The following is a 20,526-nucleotide window of genomic DNA, read 5'->3' as shown; positions in this document are numbered from 1 at the left end:
TACGACGTTAGGCACTGGAGCGAAGTTGATTGCTTTGGCATCGATCAAATCTTGGACCTTGTGCTGGAGAGCCCGACACTTCTCAGTATGATGCCCTGGTGCCCCAGAGTGAAAGTCACAACGGACGTTGGCGTCGTACCCAGGAGGCAATACTGTAGGCGGAGCCATTGTACGCAACTCAACCATCCCCAACCTGAGTAGTTCGGGCAGCAGTTCGGCGTACGACATGGGTAGCGAATCAAAACGTCGATCAGGCATCCTTTGTCTGGGCTGATACGGACGTTGCTGTTGTTGTTGTTGTTGCGGTTGTTGAACTCTTTGTTGTTGTTGTTGACGAGGTTGAGGTGCCGGAAGGGTCACTGCAGCAACCTGACAACGTTGACTTTTGTTCTGATCTCTGCGGTATTGAACAGCATTAGTTTCACCCTCTCTTCGACGAGGTGCCCCAGCAAACGGCTTCTTAGAAGAAGAGGAACCAGCATCTTGGATCTTCCCAGTTTTAATCAAGCTCTCAGTCCTCTCTCCACAAATGACAACATCAGAAAAACTACCGAATGAGTAGCTCCCCATCCGGTCCATAAACACACCCTGAAGAGTGCCGATAAACATATCTGTCAACTCCCTCTCCAGCATAGGGGGTTGAACTCTAGCAGCCAGTTCACGCCACCTCTGGGCGTACTCCTTGAAGCTCTCTCCGGATTTCTGACATAGACTCTGCAGCTGAGTCCGGCTCGGTGCCATGTCCATGTTATGTTTATATTGCCTCAAGAAGGCCTCACCCAGATCCCTCCAGCATCGGATCGAATCTCTCTTTAATTCCATGTACCAGTCCAAAGAAGCCCCAGATAGACTATCTTGGAAAAAATACATCCACATCTTTTCATCATCGGTATACGCAGAGATTTTTCGATAATAAGCCTGCACATGGGTGCGAGGGCAAGAAGTACCGTTGTATTTATCGAAGGACGGTGCTTTGAACTTGTAAGGGATTCTCAAACCTTCCACCAACCCCATATTGGTAACATCAAAACCGAGAGAATTTTGACATTCCATAGCCCGGATCTTCTCAGCAAGGGCATCAACTTTACGATCCCTCTCATCAACCCTTCCCAGAACGTCTTCGTCTTCACTGAGCAGAGTGAACATATCCTCTTGTCTGTCAACAATCGGAACAGGATTACGGGCCGGGGCACGGACTGCTCTGGCATTAGCGGCATCTGGAGCAATAGGTTGACCGTTGATTCGAATACCCCCCAACTCATCACCTACAGCATAGTTGTTGATGGGTACAGCAGCAGCAACATTATTATCATTGACCGGGCCTCCCTCTGGCGGAGCATGGTTGACCGGTGGAATTGCAGCCTCTTGTCTCTGAACCATGGCTCGAAGTTCTTCTTGACCTTGTGCAACCCCTTGCATCATATTCATAAACTGGGCCATGTTAGCCTTCATCTCAGCCAACTCAGCTTGAACTTGATCCATACCTCTCTGTTGATTCAGTCTTGTTGAGTAGCGGTGCGGACGTTGATCAGCTATCCTGCCTGAACAGGAACCAAGAGTGAGAAGTCACGACCAAGAACACCTGTTATGCAAAATGATATGAGTATGGTGCTAATGATGCGTATGATGCACATGATATGTTCATTCCTCAGGCATTCAAAGAGCCTGAGTCATCCTCAAAAGATGGCAACCTGCAGCAAGAACAACATAGAAGCACAGAAACAACATACACAAGAGTGATGAGTACAAGGTGAAACCAACAACCTCATCTATATGAGTAACAGGATCATACAACAAAGTCGACAAAGAAAGTCCAAACAATCGGAGTACAACAATGAATCCCATCCAACAAGCCTGGAGGTGATTCTCAACATACATATCAAAGATACAAGCTAAGACAAACGGCCTCCCGGAATGAGAGTCTTCAAGTACTGACACTGGTCTATCAACAGGTCACATTCTGAACATTCTGGCAAAAGAGTGATCTTCTCCTTCAGTTGTCGTCTAAGCTCTACCACTTCTCCTCCAAGGTGGTTCTCTGATGCCTGTCTCAAGTCTACTTCCTTCTTCAACTGGATGTCTTTATCTCTGAGTTGCTTCTCCAAGTCTCTGATCTTCTTCTGATAGCTGGCCTCAACTCTCTGCAACCTCAAGCACTCCCGATGTTCTGCATCTAACATGCTCTCCATCTCCTCGTAGGATCTCTTCTTGCTTCTCAGTCTGCTAGCATCTTCTTCTCGCACTCCTCTGAGTTGATGAGCCAAATTCAACCTATCAGCTTTGGCTTTGTACAACTCCATCTGGGTATCTTGCTCCTTCCCTCTCAAACGGCGATTCTCCATCAGGGTTTGCTTGTAGTGCTCCGCAGGCACACTCTCAGCAAGGATCAAAGGTGGTTGCTCCTGCAACGGCTCCATCCTATCGTAGGGTAACAACAAAGTTTCTACTCTCTCCTTGACCCAATCAGTGTAATCAGGCATAGCAACGGCAAACTTCTTCCCTAAGACAGATCCATCCTTCATACCAATAGACTTCCAAGCTCTTCCTATTTGCTCCAATCTATCCGGGTCACTCTGCTTCTCAAAATACACACTTTCTGCTACCTCAGCCTCAAGTGGTCTTCCCTTCATCACAAACCCCAACTGGCGGAGAGAAAGAACCGGGTTGTAATTGATGCAACCCCTAGTCCCTATGAGTGGCACATTACGGAATCCTCCACAGCTCATAATGACGTTACGCACATCCATCCGGTAAGATTGCCATCTGATATCATAGGAAGTAAGAGACATAACCCTCTGAGTCCACTTATGCGTGCTCTGAGCATCCACAAAAGGTCCACTGACTGGCAGGAGAGACAAGAACCATCTGAGCAAAAGCGGGAGACAACACCTGATAGCCCCACCCTTACCATGCCTACTGTGAACAGCATAGTAAGTGTCAGCTAACAGAGTAGGAACTGGATTTCCTCCAATGAAAATACTGACTGCAGCATAGTCAACAAAATTGGGCATACTCGGAAACAGGACGATCCCATAGATCATGACGGCCAACTGAGCATGAAAGGCTTCCCAACTTCCCTTCTCTGCTTCTTCTCTAGCTACCCTCAACAGAAACTTCAAAGGCAATCCTACAACATCCCCACTGGACTTCCAACTATCACTGACTTCCTTGATACCCAAATGGAGAGCTCTGGCAACAACTCTGAAATCAACCTCCTTGGGCACATCCAAGAAAGGAACCTGATACCGGACCGGGACACTCAGCAGAATGGAGTATTCCTCAAGAGTAGGCGCCAACTGATAATCTTGAAAGGTGAAACAATGAAGCTCTGGGTCGTAGAACTGTAGAAGAGTCTGCAACGGCACTGGATCGACTACCATCTTCAACAGTGTCAGAATATCTCCATACTGGTCAACAAACCCCTTCTGGTTACCACTGGTCATAAGGTTGCTCAACTCAATCAGAGACGTCAAAGGTTCACGGTGAAAGCTGTAGGAACAAGTCTTCCGCTTCAACTCTGGGACTGTTGCCATCTCTATCAGTGAACAAGCTCTGGAATGTACCTGAGAAATGATATGCATGCAGGGATTAGCCTTTTTTTTTTCTTTCCTTTTCTCTTTTTTTTCTTTTTTTTTTTTTGCGTATTTTTTTTTAAAAATAAACATGTTATGATGCAAATGATGCAGACAAGACTGGTTGGCTGTGTCTCTCAGAACACAGGATCAAAACTTCGGCTTGAACTCGGAACCACAAATTCATCTGAAACCCAAAGTCATCTGAGACCCCAAAATTCTGAACCAATAGTCACCAACAGGATCACAAGTCACCAACAAGTCACCAACAAGTCACCAACAAGTACCTGTACCTGTAATAATGATCATCCCCTCCCCACTCACGGGTGTCGTCTAGGCCAGGGTAAGGTCGAGAGAAACGCAGCATAAATAACCTTTCGCAGAACATCATCATATACACACCCGAAGTATGTAACGATAATGCCCCACCAGGGTCTGAACTGCTCGTGATATCAATGTTCCGCTAAGTGGCGCAATACCACCCGCTTCCCATGAATCACTCTATTCCTAAGTATCCTAGATTTCACTCATAGCCTGGGTATTGGGCCTTTTACCTCATGTAACTCCCACCCCAACAGAGAGAAACAGACAACCAGCCATCCAGGTGAACAGATGAATATGAATGCAAACATTAATGCAAACATAAATGCAAACAATAAATAAATGAATGCAATAAATAACAGCAAACAGCAACCAAAACCCTAACCTAGAGAGCGCTAGGAGAGACTCGCTTAGGGAAGATGGACCAGCACAGGTCAACTTCTCTATTATCCCCAGCAGAGTCGCCAGCTGTCGCATCACGCGAAAAACCGGCGAGAAAACAAGAACAACAGAGCCGCCACCGTGCGTTATTTATCCCAAAAGAGGGAAAGGAAACGCTCAGAGTAAACCTGGAAAAGACATGGTCTCGCGACCAGAGAGAAATGGGATCGGGAGTCGGTTATGCGAAGGGAAGGTATCAGCACCCCTACGCATCCGTCGTACTCGACGGGATCCACGCACAATAGGAAGGAAAATGGTTGCTAAAACACTGCTCAAACTCACACACACTGGCTGAAAGAGACACAAGAAAACAAAAGAGACTGACTCGGCAGAATATCGCATCCTGGGCCTACTTAGTCTATCAGGCATAGACATCAGAGTCAAAGTAGTTCGGACTGGGGAAACGACACATGCTCGCTAGGATATCGCATCCTATGCATACGTATCTCCTTTGGACGAAGGAGAATCAGAGCATTCGTAGCTCGGCTGACACACACACAAACAAACACTGGCAAAGGCAAACGTGGAGCCTGAATGCCAATCACTGGACTTACATCAGCATCCGAACCAAAACACACACAAAGAGGCAAACGTGGAGCCTGAATGCCAATCACTGGACTTACATCAGCATCCGAACCAACAAACCCACACTGGAACCCAAATGCCACTCGATGGACTTACATCAGCTTCCAGGCACACAACAAGACAAAACAAAGACACAGGCGCCCGGAGAGATCAGCTCATCTCCTGCCTACGTACCTCATCTGGTATGAGGATCAGGGCGACGTAGTTCCCCTACGCAGGGAAAAAGGACTAGCCTAACCAGATAACAGAGGGAGACACAACACTAGGGAGACTACGACTCGAGCCTAGATGTTGTCATGCAAAGTCGTCCCTAAGTTAAGGTTTCTAGCTAACTTGCACGGGAAGCAAGCCTATCCTGAACGTGACTTGCACAGGAAGCAAGCCACACCTAACCTAACTTGCACAGGAAGCAAGGGTCTCGATTGCAACTAGGGCAAGAGAAAAGGGAGGTCTCAATCGCAACGAGGGCGAGAGAAAATAATTAGTTGTTAGTTGTTAGTCAAACTCGACAAGACATCGCATCTCGTGCCTACGTATCTCATCTGGACATGAGAATCAGAGTTGCCGTAGTTCGGCTAAACTATTCCCGTTGGTTTGTGTTTTTTAAGTGGACAACGTCACTGCACAATCTACCTGATGCTCGACCTTTGGAGACTTACTCATCTGTAGTAGAAGGAGTTAACGTATCCTTAAGAGGGGATAATGTGTTTGTGTTTTAAGAAAGCTCAAGCAAGAAAGGAAGTCCTATACGAAGGAACCGTGCTACCTTAATTGACATGCAAACGAGACTACGCGGAGTCTGACAAACCTAGGGGATACAATCACACCACACAAACACATACAAGCACATACAGCATAAGATAAACACACCAACAAGGGGCTCAAACATCAAGGTTAGGTTTTAGTCGAGGGGTCATATCAACCTCAACAAACAAACCTCTGGAATTGGGTGAATGGTGCTCTTAACCTTGCCATTAAGGGGCTAAGGTGAAGCAGATGAAAGGTGAGTGAAGATAAGACTTCACAGCTCTTATCCCTGGCCTGGGAGAGCTTAAGACAAGAATGTGTGGGTTCAGAAAGTGGGAACCCTTCTACACATTTGATACTGACTCAACTGTACAATTGTACAAGATCTTGGGTTTGTATCTGCAATGCATCAACACAGTGGTGTGAGCAAAGCAGATGACACACAGAATAGCAGGGGATAGGTTGCATATCCCTTGATTCTGCCAATTGCCTCTTCACTTAGGAGGTCTTTGACTATGTACAAGGACAAATTAAACATACACAAACATTGCCTCTTAAGGAGGACTTCAGACAGTTGCCTGGCCAAGTAACAGGCCAGGTCTTCCAGACTACATGAAGATTAAGGGATATACCTCAATGCAAATTGCTTATACAAGCAAAGCAAAGCAAAAAGTTCACAAGGAACTAAGCAACTAAAAGCACCTGAAATAGTCAAGCAAATGTTAGTATGCAACTCAAATCAAAGCAAAAGGAAACAGACATTAACAGTTAGTCAGAAGCAAATGAATGTGCAAGGCACAAGGCTTAAGGCTTGAGAGCCAAGCCACCTACAAAACAAACAAGTTAGACAAAGATATTCAAGCAAACTCATATCAAAAGAATTGGCCTCATTGGTCATTTGTTGGTCAACCTGAAAACACAAGCTCAAAAGTGAGTAACAGGACCACTAGGGCAAGCCTAGGGTCAAAAGAGAATGAAAAAGTCAAAACAGCAAAGGGCAAGCATTCCAAATCATGTTTAATCAATCAAGAAACAATCCCAATTGGGTTCATGTTCATATCATGCATCATCATCATTTCATAAGCAAAAGAAGTCAAAGCATGGCAAATGAGAGCTCCTAGGAGTCAACAGAAAGACTTGCATCAAAAGTCAACTCAAACATTTCCAAAAATCACCAAATAAATCATGATCAATCCTAACACATATCATGGTAAGCATGTCAAATTTCATCTCATTTGGACAAGTGGAAGGCAGTCAATGAAAATCAGAAAGTCAAAGCAATTTTGAACATGCTCAAAGAAGTCAACCAAACATGCATCAACTTAGAAAAATCATAAATCAGAGATGGTGTATGATAAATGAATGGGACTAAAACCATGGCAAAGATGAGGATGTCTAGTTATCTCATGTAAAATTTCATGTCCATCTAATAAAGTATGAGAATTTCACAAATGAAATGGCAACATGCATCACATGAGGTCAACATTTTGGTCAAACAGGGGAGAAAATCTCAAACAATTAGGAAATGCCTCAAATAATTCCACAAAATATCACATGCCAACTAGACATATAAGAGCTCAATCATGCAAAAAATCAATTCATTTGGAGGTTAAGAAGCATGGATACAAAAATCATGAAGTTAGACATCATTGGTGTGACACAAATTGTCACACCCTACTTCAAAAATTCACAACTCTCGAACCACATAAGATAAATTCATGATCTTTACATCAAAATAAACATGAGTGAGTCTGGTTTGAGCACAAAAAATTTCAAGTCCAAAAGATAAATCATGACCATTTCACAAAGGTTTTGGTAGAATGTACAAAATATGCATACATGTCACTAATCCTAATGCCAAACAAAAACCAATGATCACAAAATTCTGGAAAAATTATGATAAAAAAGTGGAAATCATGATGAAGATGATGCAAAAATTCCCATGAGATTTGGAATTAAAATGAAATAATTATGAATTTTGCAAGTTTGATGATCAAATAAAATGAAAATGAGAAAATAAAATGAATTAATATTGAATTTAAATGGACCGGATGGCAAAGCTGTAATTATGGACTTCATTTAATAAAACGGTGCCGTTTTGGGGCACGGATTGGAATGTTTTCATTGGTTGGCATGGGGAACAGTAACATGCATACGTGATTGGGGCAAAATCTGGGCATGGCTTGAAGAATTCTAGGGTTTTCTAACACACAGCAACAACATTCATCACCTTCAAATCGTGTTCAACAAATTTTCCCAGAAATCTCAATTGAATACACTAAACGACTCAACAAACAACCAATAACATGAATCCAACATTGATTTTCATTAAAACACAGTATACATCATGAATCGAGCAAGGATCAAAAACAACATCAAACTTCATTTCAGCATAACTCCATAAATATCCAACCATTTCATGCTATTCAAAGCTCAAAATACTCAGGAACAAAAGATCTACACAATACATATCATGGATTTGAGAAATAGAGAGATCGAGTTCTTACTTATTTTTGAAGAATGTTGGGATTCAGTTGCTATTTGGCTAGTATGAGCTCGAACAGATGAAGATTTAGCCTCTACAAGGTGAATGGTGAAGTTACTTTGGCTCCATGAAGCTTGGAACAGTTCAAACCCAACTCTGCCATGGATGATGCTTTGAAGAAAACAGTCGGGCAGGAGGCTTTCCAGTTGTGGAATGATGGTGGAAATGGGCTCTCAATGTTGTTTGGATGGTGAATCAACAAAGCTTGCTCGTGGTCTTTTGAGTTTCTTGACAGATTTTGAAAAAATGGCAAGAAATGAGGTTTTGAGAGAGTGAGTGATTTTCTCTGTTTTTGTGGCTGCTAGGGTTTGCTTCAGAGATAAAATGATGAATATATACCCTGTTTAATGGTACTGATCAAGGTTCATGAAAATGTGGAATGGAGTTGGTGAAAAGTGTACTTTTTGCCAATTTTCAAGCAAGTTGGGGATGGGTGTGTGTACTGCACGAAAATGGGCCTCCAACAAGTCTCAAATGTCATTTCTGAACATATTCCAATGGCCAAAGTGATTACAAATGGTTATTTTAAAAGGTCAAAATTTCACTTCACTTGAAATTAATTCAAGTAAGTCAAAAAATGCCATTTTGATCCATCATGTTTTGGTGAGTGATGGTTACATTTTTGGAATGAGGAGGTCAAATGTGACTTGTTGGAAAAAACCCCACCAAATTTGGCCAAATGGTTTGAGAGATATGGCCTTTTGAAGTTCAAAAATTTCTGAAAATGATTTGATCATAACTTGCCAACCATACATGGGAATTGAGTGTTCTTGGACTTTTTGGAAATGGGAGAACACGATCTTAAACTTTCATGTTGGGCAAAAAATCATTTGAAGCTTGTATCATGATGTAAGTTTGAGGATCAAGACTTTCCATTTTTGGCAGGTTTCAATTACAGGTCCAGTTTCTATTTTTGGAAATTTCTGATCTGGCTTCAAATTCTTCCATGATGGTGTTTGACATGATATATGAGGCCTATTGGGACATGAATAAGCTCTCTCAAACCAAATCCATCCATCCAAACCATAAAATCAAGCCCAGTTGACCAAGTTGGACTTTTTAGGGTTTCTGACTGACTGTGCATTGACTGATGACTTCTGAACATCCAATGCTTGACCAAAACACTTCAAATGGATCCCCAAGTCATGTGAACATGTTGGGCCAACCCTAGGGCCTTGGCTCCTTGAGAAATGCACTTGCTTGCTTGACTGACTGATCTCCTGACCAGTTTGACCTAGTTCTCTTGATTGGCTTGCACTTGAGGCAAATAGGACAATGCAATGTTATGCAGTGGACCATGTTATGTTATGACCTAATATGAGAATGTATGTACAATGATAGGTGCAAATTTGAGGTGCTACACACCGTACCTTACGGTGTTCCTTAGTTACTCTATCTCTCATCAATCCGTCCATTGTGTGTGACCCTGTAGGTTTTCGCAGCATTGGCAATTATATTAAACCACATATTTAACATAATAAACAGTGAGTGGTATCTAGCAACACATCACTGCTACCCAAGACACGAAAATGTCATGTGATCTGACAAATCCTTCTGTGATAATACTTATGTGCATAATTACCCTTTTTCCCTTATGTCTATATTGAACACAAGGCATAGACCGTGTCATCCTTGTCCAGTTCAATATTGGGCCCATAGACATTTATCCTGTTATACAGGATGGGGAAATTTCATCTAGGTCACTCATGTCCCTCAGCATGCTTCGTGGAGTACCCATCAACTGTCTTTATGGTTATCCAGTTACGGACAATGTTTGATCAGCAATAAAGCACTCGACTCTACATCTAGGGTCCATAGTGGTTTCAGGTCGAAGGGTGGTATACACCATTATCACCATGATAATAACTTATGACACTTTCCATAACTTTCTATATGGTACTCTCATAGCGGGTCAATCCAGTATAAATATTACTCTTAATATTCATACCTATGTTTAAGACTTGATAACTCCATATCTATGATCCATGAGATGTGATCATCAGTCTATATACATAATAGTCTTAATGCTTTAATGTTATCCCACCTCACAATAAAGCTTGACTACGGATACTTTAAGAATAGTGTCCTTATGTTTAATGTGATCTCATGATCAAGTCACACTTGATACATTAAACGGACTAGCTATCCTAGGGACTTTATTAAACAAACATAATAAAGAAAAAGCCTTTTATTATTAATAAATAATTCGATACAAGTACCAAAAGTATTAGCCTCTAGGGCTTACACCAACAATATTATCACCTTTAGGTGATAATGTCAATATTATGGATTAACAATCTAAATTTAGAACAAATTGATTGAGAAAAATTAGCACCCAATGAACATAAGCATTTAAAATGATTTTATATGGAAAATAGCACAATTAAAAAAAGAATGGAAAAATGATACAGAGTGACTCTCCATCTTTCAATTATTGTGTGTGAGAAATACTCTTTTTTTACCTGACACGTGTATAATTGTGAAATAGATATAGGAAAAAAGAGATTAAAGATATAGAAGCATACCTTAAAACCTCAAGTGATGAAAAAAAGGAAAACATGTTCTGAGGCGGGAAAAAATTTAAGATATTATAACACATGAAAAACAGATCAAAAGTCATTAAAAAATATGAGAGCTGCAAAGCAACAACATCTTAAGGAGATCAACAGCGGCTTAAAAGCCCCAAATAAACGGTTTTTGAGCCACAAGAGGCACATCAATCGCAATCGTTGTACTATTTTCATTAGCTAGCAAACAAGAAAGACGAAGGTCGGGTAGGGAAGTGTTAGGGGGAAGTAGCTCATGTTGCCACTAATAACGACTCACGAATCTAGTTATTGGAGGTAGTGGCCGCAAGAAATTGACTGCTAGGAAGCTATAGTGACTTATGTATGGTGCAATGTGCAACACTCCTCGAAAAGCAAGTCTAGTTCAATTAGTTCATTAGTATTGGCTCACGTCAGGTCACACCATGCTTTCACTTGTTAATAAGATATTTTTGTTCTCATTTTTTACATCTCCTTCCTCTTTGTTTTGGATTTTATTACGAGATTCTCTCTCTCTCTATAACGTGAAAATTCTAAAATAGGAATTATAAAAATCTAAGTCATTCCTATACATACATCACTGATTAACAATACTTTGATTGGAGATGCAGGGGATCGAACCCTGTACCTCTCACATGCAAAGCGAGCACTCTACCATTTGAACTACATCCCCATATATAAAATTATTCTTGAAAATTTAAACTCAACAATACAATATTGTGTCATCAAAACTAATGGTAAATAAGTTGCATGTTTGCTACAAAACATTTATTCATGCAAAGAAGAAAGAACAAAAAAAAAAGTCAAATAAATCTAAATCTTCTTTTTTTTATAAATAAAATTACTTTTAAATACTTGTGTTAGCCCTTCAAAAGTCATATAATCAGCTTTACGTGGTACTGTCAATATTATGGATTAACAATCTAAATTTAGAACAAATTGATTGAGAAAAATTAGCACCCAATGAACATAAGCATTTAAAATGATTTTATATGGAAAATACCACAATAAAAAAAAGAATGGAAAAATGATACAAAGTGATTCTCCATCTTTCAATTATTGTGTGTGAGATATACTCCTTTTTTACCTGACACGTATATAATTGTGAAATAGATATATGAAAAAAGAGATTAAAGATGTATAAGCATACCTTAAAACCTCAAGTGATGAAAAAAAGGAAAACATGTTCCGAGGCGGTAAAAAATTGAAGATATTATAACAATGAAAAACGGATCAAAAGTCATTACAGAATATGAGAGCTGCAAAGCAACAACATCCTAAGGAGATCAACAGCGGCTTAAAAGCCCCAAATAAACAGTTTTTGAGCCACAAGAGGCACATCAATCTCAATCGTTGGACTATTTTCATTAGCTAGCAAACAAGAAAGACGAAGCTCGAGTAGGGAAGTGTTGGGGGGAAGTATCTCATGTTGCCACTAATAACGACTCATGAATCTAGTTATTGGAGGTAGTGGCCGCAGGAAATTGACTTCTAGGAAGCTATAGTGACTTATGTATGGTGCACTGTGCAACACTCCTCGAAAAGCAAGTCTAGTTCGATTGGTTCATTAGTATTGGCTCAGATCAGGTCACATCATGCTTTCACTTGTTAATAAAATATTTTTGTTCTCATTTTTTACATCTCCCTCTTGTTTTTTTTGGATTTTATTACGAGATTCTCTCTCTCTCTCTCTCTCTCTCTCTCTCTCTATAACGTGAAAATTGTAAAATAGGAATTATAAAAATCTAAGTCATTCCTATACATACATCACTGATTAACAATACTTTAATTGGAGATGTAGGGGATCAAACCTTGTACTTCTCGCATGCAAAGCGAGCGCTCTACCATTTGAGCTACATCCCCATATATAAAATTATTCTTGAATTTTTAAACTCAACAATACAATATTATTTCATCAAAACTAATGGTAAATAAGTTGCATGTTTGCTACAAAACATTTATTCATGCAAAGAAGAAAGAACAAAAAAAACGTCAAATAAATCTAAATCTTCTTTTTTTTTTATAAATAAAATTACTTTTAAATACTTGTGTTAGCCCTTCAAAAGTCATATAATCACCTTTAGGTGATACTGTCAATATTATGGATTAACAATCTAAATTTAGAACAAATTGATTGAGAAAAATTAGCACCCAATGTATAAGAGTATATTTTTCACTTATATGAGAATGATATTTTACAGAGATTTGCATCAGTATATAAAGCTATAATACATGATGATAATTAAATAGAATTAGCTAGAGTAATGCCTAAACTATAGCTACTGTTTGTTAACTACTTGACAGGATCAAATGCTAATAATAACCAATAACTCTCATTTAATTATTTGATGACCAATTCAAATTATTTCTTTCATTGGTCCATTACGCCCCTCAAGATGAAGGTTCCATCAACGACCTTTATCTTGGACATGAGTTCAGTGAACTTGGTTGTGGGAAGTGGTTTAGTGAGTAAATCTGCCAGCTGATCCTTGGTAGACACATGTGTTACGATGAGCTTGTTGGTTTGAACCTGTTCTCTGACAAAATGATAATCTAATGATATATGTTTCATTCTTGAGTGAAGTACAGGATTGGAACAAAGGTATGTGGCACCCACATTGTCACACAATAGTCGTGGAGGGTCATGCATGGGTATTCTTAGTTCATGCAGTAAGTTTTGGAGCCACATGATCTCAGTGGTAGCGGTAGCAACTGCACGATATTCAGCCTCAGTAGATGACCGTGCTACAGTTCTTTGTTTTCTTGAGAGCCACGAAATTGGGTTGCCTCCGAAGAAAATGATATAAGCTGAGGTAGATGTGCGATCATCATTGTTCCCACCCCAATCTGCATCAGAGTATGCTAACAAGTTGTTTGCAGCAGTTTTGTGTAGCATGAGACCATGATTAATGGTTAGTTTGATGTATCGAAGGATGCGTTTTAAGTGCTGTAGGTGAAGGGAAGTTGGTTTATGCATAAATTGGGACAATTTATTGATGCAGTATGATAAGTCTGGACGAGTAAGATTAAGATACTGAAGTCCTCCTATAATTCTACGAAACTCCGTGGCATCGGTGGATGATGTACCATCGTGAAGTTGTAGCACTGCTGTGGAGGAAAGTGGTGTGGGAGATGGTTTCGCCCCCTCCATGTCAAACTTTTGTAAGAGGTCACGAATGTACCGGTGTTGAGAAAGAAAAATTCCAGAGCTTGTTGGTATGATTTCAATACCCAAAAAGTAGTGAGGTTGTCCCATATTTTTCAAAGAAAATCATTGAGATAGTGCCTTGATGAAGCTTTGAAGGAATGTAGAGTTGTTACCAGTGAGCAGCAAGTCATCTACATAGACTAAAAAGTAAGCCTTGGTATCACCCGAGTGATAAATGAACAAGGATGGATCACTTTTGCTTGTTTGAAATCCATATGCAATAATAAATTCCTTCAGAGAATCATGCCATGCTCTTGGTGCTTGCCGTAGGCCATAGATGGCCTTGTGAAGTTTACAAACATAGTTGGGATGTGTTGCATCTTTCATACCTGGCGGTTGGTCCATGAAGACCTCTTCTGTAAGAGCTCCTTGTAAGAACGCATTGTTCACATCTAGTTGGTGCATTGACCACTGATGAGAGATTGCTAAGGTAAGAATAATCTTAATTGTTTGTGGGCGAACAACTGGTGCGAATGTCTCCTTGAAGTCAATGCCAGGACATTGTATGAAACCCTTGGCAACAAGACGTGCCTTGTAGCGAGCAATGGAACCATCACTATTTCTCTTGATACGAAATAACCATCTACATCCAACAATGTTTTGCCCTGCCTTAGGTGGTACAAGTGAGAATGTGCCATTTCTTATTAAGGCTTCAAATTCATCAGCAATTGCCTGACGCCAATGGGCATGTTTCATTGCCTCACGGATGTTTGAAGGTTCCAAATTCTCAGGTAGAGGGTGTTTTGATGCAGTATACATCCTTTTTGGCTTGAATATATTATTTTTCGACCTTGTGATGATTTGGTTTGTTTCAGTAGTAGGGGTTGTAGAGGTATTAGGAATGACAATAGGTGTAGTAACTAGAGTAGGTGGATGAGTATCATTACCTGACATTGTATTTGAAACCAAGAGATCCTCCTCTTCATGGGGCATAACGTGTGACTCAAGTGGTGGTTGTTGAAGGATAGGTATGATGATATGAGGTGATTGTGGTATGTTGGGTATGCTTAGAGATGGTGGTGGTGTAGATTTGACAAGTTGGTTGTATGGAAAAATGTGGTCAAAAAATTTGACATGCCTAGAGGTGTATATTTTGTGATTTGTTGGGTCAAGACATAAATAACTGTATTGGGATTCTGCATATCCTAAGAATATGCAAGGTTGAGATCGGGGTTGAAGTTTATTTGAGACATAAGGTCGCAGCCAAGGAAAACAAAGGCATCCAAAGGAATGAAGATGTGATGTTGTTGGGCTTTTCTTGTGTAAGACTTGATATGGTGATTTCATGTTGAGGATAGGAGTTGGTAACCTATTGATTAGGTACACTGCTGTCTTGAACGCAAAGGACCAGTATTCGGGAGGTAGATTTGACATATGTAGTAAGGCTCTTCCAGTTTCAACTACATGTCTGTGTCTCCTTTCAGCTGGAGCATTGAGTTCAGGTGTATGTGGTGATGTGGTGAAATGAGATATGCCATGTGTGTGGAGAAATGATTTTAGTTTGATGAATTCTCCTCCATTATCAGAGTGCAATGAAATGATTTTTTCTTTGAAGTAGTTTTCAGCAAGATTTTTGAATGTGGGAAATACATTAGAGACATCAGATTTATTTCTTAATGGATAGAGCCATACATATTTGGTGAAGTGATCAACAAGAAGTAAATAATAGGAGAAACCATCTAAAGACTTGATGTGGGATGGACCCCATACATCAGTATATATAAGTTCTAATGGTTTTTGTGTTTTGATACTGGAAATGGAAAAAGGTAATTTGTGACTCTTAACACTATTACATGATAGACAAGGTTGTTGGTGGCTCTTTATTTTGTGAGATGGTAGGAGATGTCTCAGTATGCGATCAGATGGATGCCCCAATATGTGATGCCATGGTGGAGGAGTGTGTGTGGTTGTGACAAGTGCCTGAGGTAATGATGATGGATGGGGCATGTGGTAGAGTCCATTGCTATGCTGTCCTTTTAGAAGAGGTTCTCTTGTCTTCAAATCCTTTATCAAGAAATGATCAGAAAAAAATTCAATGGAAATTGGATTAGTGTGACATAGAGATGAAACAGACAATAGTTTTTGAGTAATTTTAGGCACATGTAAAACATTTGAAAGATGAAATGATTTAGAAGGAGTTTGTAAGATAATTTTATCAATGTTAGAGATGGTGTGTCCAGATCCATCACCAACCAGAAGTTGATCTGAACCTGTGTAAGGTTGAGACAAGTGCAGGTTATCCAACTCATTTGTTATATGATGAGAAGCCCCTGAGTCTAGGATCCAATCTGCTGCACCAGAAGGCATGGCCCTAGTATGAAGAGCAGTAGGTGGTTGATGCTTTGGAGGGTAGCCATGCAATTTGTAGCAGACCTTGGAAGTATGGCCTGGTTTGTCACAAAATTGACACACTACACGCCTTGAGAAGCCCGGTGATGTTGATCTGGACATTGTGTTATTGTGGTACTGTTTTGGTGTTTTGTTGTAGAATTGTTTTCCTTTGTGTGCAGTGTTTGCAGTGGCAATGAGAGGAGTTTCTTGCACAGGTGTATCCCTCTTTAAATAACTTTCAAAATCAGAAAGGAGATCGTGAAGATCATCAAATCCGATAGGATTTTCTCTAGTTCTTAGAGAAGCTATTACTTCACGATATTCAGCTCCAAGACCATTCAAAGTGTGGATGACAAGGTCGACATCGTCCACCGGAGAGTTGATGATGGAGAATTCATCAGATAAGGCCTTGATGCCATGGAGGTATTCAGAAATAGATTGTGATCCTTTTGTGAATCGAGAGAGTCTCTCTTTTAAGTGCATAATTCTTGCACGAGTTTTGCTTGCAAACATCTTGGTGAGAATGTCCCAAGCTTGTTTTGAGGTTTTGACATTCCCCAACATGGTAATAATGCTTGGATCAACAGATGATATGATGGCATGCAGGATCAGTTATTCCTGTCTTTTCCAGCGTTTGTATGCTGGATCAGTTTGGGTTGGACTGGCAGTGGTGCCATCAACATAGCCAATGAGATCATACCCTACAAGGAGTGCATTGAATTGCACTTGCCAAGCAGGAAAATTGTTGCTGCTCAGTTTCACTGACGAGTGAGTGTTTAGGGCAATAACAGAATTGGTATTTGGTGTAATAGAAATTTCAGATGTTGTCGAGGAAGACATGGTGAGATTGTGGATCGGTTTTGCTGTAAAGCTAGTAAACTACTGATACCATATAAGAGTATATTTTTCACTTATATGAGAATGATATTTTACAGAGATTTGCATCATGATATAAAGCTATAATACATGATGATAATTAAATAGAATTAGCTAGAGTGATGCCTAAACTATAGCTATTGTTTGTTAACTACTTGACAGGATCAAATGCTAATAATAACCAATAACTCTCATTTAATTATTTGATGACCAATTCAAATTATTTCTTTCATTGGTCCATTACAATGAACATAAGCATTTAAAATGATTTTATATGGAAAATACCACAATTAAAAAAAGAATGGAAAAATGATACATAGCTATTCTATATCTTTCAATTATTGTGTGTGAGAAATACTCCTTTTTTACCTGACACGTATATAATTGTGAAATAGATATATCAAAAAAGAGATTAAAGATGTAGAAGCATACATTAAAACCTCAAGTGATGAAAAAAAGGAAAACATGTTCCGAGGAGGTAAAAAATTGAAGATATTATAACACATGAAAAACGGATCAAAAGTCATTACAGAATATGAGAGCTGCAAAGCAACAATATCTTAAGGAGATCAACAGCGGCTTAAAAGCCCCAAATAAACAGTTTTTGAGCCACAAGAGGCACATCAATCGCAATCGTTCTACTATTTTCATTAGCTAGCAAACTAGAAAGACGAAGGTCGGGTAGGGAAGTGTTCGGGGGAAGTAGCTAATGTTGCCACTAATAACGACTCACGAATCTAGTTATTGGACGTAGTGGCCGCAGGAAATTGACTTCTAGGAAGCTATAGTGACTTATGTATGGTGCACTGTGCAACACTCCTCGAAAAGCAAGTCTAGTTCAATTGGTTCATTAGTATTGGCTCAGGTCAGGTCACATCATGCTTTCACTTGTTAATAAAATATTTTTGTTCTCAGTTTTTACATCTCCCTCTTGTTTTTTTTGGATTTTATTACGAGATTCTCTCTCTCTCTCTCTCTCTATAACGTGAAAATTGTAAAATAGGAATTATAAAAATCTAAGTCATTCCTATACATACATCACTGATTAACAATACTTTAATTGGAGATGTAGGGGATCAAACCTTGTACCTCTCGCATGCAAAGCGAGCACTCTACCATTTGAGCTACATCCCCATATATAAAGTTATTCTTGAATTTTTAAACTCAACAATACATTATTATTTCATCAAAACTAATGGTAAATAAGTTGCATGTTTGATACAAACACATTTATTCATGCAAAGAAGAAAGAATAAAAAAAAAGTCAAATAAATCTAAATCTTCTTTTTTTTTATAAATAAAATTACTTTTAAATACTTGTGTTAGCCCTTCAAAAGTCATATAATCACCTTTACGTGATACTGTCAATATTATGGATTAACAATCTAAACTTAGAACAAATCGATTGATAAAAATTAGCACCGAATGAACATAAGCATTTAAAATGATTTTATATGGAAAAAAGCACAATTAAAAAAAGAATGGAAAAATGATACATAGTGATTCTATATCTTTCAATTATTGTGTGTGAGAAATACTCTTTTTTTACCTGACACGTATATAATTGTGAAATAGATATATGAAAAAAGAGATTAAAGATATAGAAGCATAACTTAAAATGTCAATTGATGAAAAAAATGAAAACATGTTCCGAGGCGGGAAAAAATTGAAGATATTATAACACATGAAAAACGGATCAAAAGTCATTACAAAATATGGGAGCTGCAATGCAACAATATCTTAAGGAGATCAACAGCGGCTTAAAAGCCCAAAATAAACGGTTTTTGAGCCACAAGAGGCACATCAATCGCAATCGTTGTACTATTTTCATTAGCTAGCAAACAAGAAAGACGAAGGTCGGGTAGGGAAGTGTTGGGGGGAAGTAGCTCATGTTGCCGCCAATAACGACTCACGAATCTAGTTATTAGAGGTAGTGGCCGCAGGAAATTGACTTCTAGGAAGCTATAGTGACTTATGTATGGTGCACTGTGCAACACTCCTCGAAAAGCAAGTCTAGTTCAATTGGTTCATTAGTATTGGCTCAGGTCAGGTCACATCATGCTTTCAGTGGTTAATAAAATATTTTTGTTCTCATTTTTTACATCTCCCTCTTGTTTTTTTTGGATTTTATTACGAGATTCTCTCTCTCTCTATATATATAACGTGAAAATTCTAAAATAGGAATTATAAAAACTAAGTCATTCCTATACATACATCACTGATTGACAATACTTTAATTGGAGATGCAGGGGATCAAACCCTGTACCTCTCGCATGCAAAGCGAGCGCTCTACCATTTGAGCTACATCCCCATATATAAAATTACTCTTGAATTTTTAAACTCAACAATACAGTATTATTTCATCAAAACTAATGGTAAATAAGTTGCATGTTTGATACAAACACATTTATTCATGCAAAGAAGAAAGAACAAAAAAAAAGTCAAATAAATCTAAATCTTCTTTTTTTTTATAAATAAAATTACTTTTAAATACTTGTGTTAGCCCTTCAAAAGTCATATAATCACCTTTACGTGATACTGTCAATATTATGGATTAACAATCTAAATTTAGAACAAATTGATTGAGAAAAATTAGCACCCAATGAACATAAGCATTTAAAATGATTTTATATGGAAAATACCACAATTAAAAAAAGAATGGAAAAATGATACAGAGTGATTCTCCATCTTTCAATTATTGTGTGTGAGAAATACTCCTTTTTTACCTGACACGTATATAATTGTGAAATAGATATATGAAAAAAGAGATAAAAGATGTAGAAGCATACCTTAAAACCTCAAGTGATGAAAAAAGGAAAACATGTTCTGAGGCGGTAAAAAATTGAAGATATTATAACACATGAAAAACGGATCAAAAGTCATTACAGAATATGAGAGCTGCAAAGCAACAACATCCTAAGGAGATCAACAGCGGCTTAAAAGCCTCAAATAAACAGATTTTGAGCCACAAAAGGCACATCAATCGCAATCGTTGTACTATTTTCATTAGCTAGCAAACAAGACAGATGAAGGTCGAGTAGGGAAGTGTTGGGGGAAGTAGCTCATGTTGCCGCTAATAACGACTCACGAATCTAGTTATTGGAGGTAGTGGCCGCAGGAAATTGACTTCTAGGAAGCTATAGTGACTTATGTATGGTGCACTGTGCAACACTCCTCGAAAAGCAAGTGTAGTTCAATTGGTTCATTAGTATTGGCTCAGGTCAGGTCACATCATGCTTTCACTTGTTAATAAAATATTTTTGTTCTCATTTTTTACAGCTCCCTCTTGTTTTTTTTGGATTTTATTACGAGATTCTCTCTCTCTCTCTCTCTCTCTTTCTCTCTCTATAACGT

The 20,526-nt window shown here is 39.1% G+C and overlaps 1 non-coding gene across 1 annotated transcript; it reads right to left on the bottom strand.

Annotated features, from left to right (window-relative positions):
* Nucleotides 1-19,410: 19,410 nt before the first annotated feature.
* On the bottom strand, nt 19,411-19,483 carry TRNAA-UGC (transfer RNA alanine (anticodon UGC)). Its single transcript has one exon. It is a non-coding gene; the product is annotated as a tRNA-Ala (tRNA).
* Nucleotides 19,484-20,526: the final 1,043 nt, after the last annotated feature.

The sequence above is a fragment of the Lathyrus oleraceus genome, chromosome 7 (genome assembly GCF_024323335.1).
Source record: "Lathyrus oleraceus cultivar Zhongwan6 chromosome 7, CAAS_Psat_ZW6_1.0, whole genome shotgun sequence".
In the NCBI taxonomy this organism is placed as follows: domain Eukaryota; kingdom Viridiplantae; phylum Streptophyta; class Magnoliopsida; order Fabales; family Fabaceae; genus Lathyrus; species Lathyrus oleraceus.
Note: the sequence above shows the minus strand (reverse complement) of the source record. Positions and strands in the feature narration are given on the sequence as shown.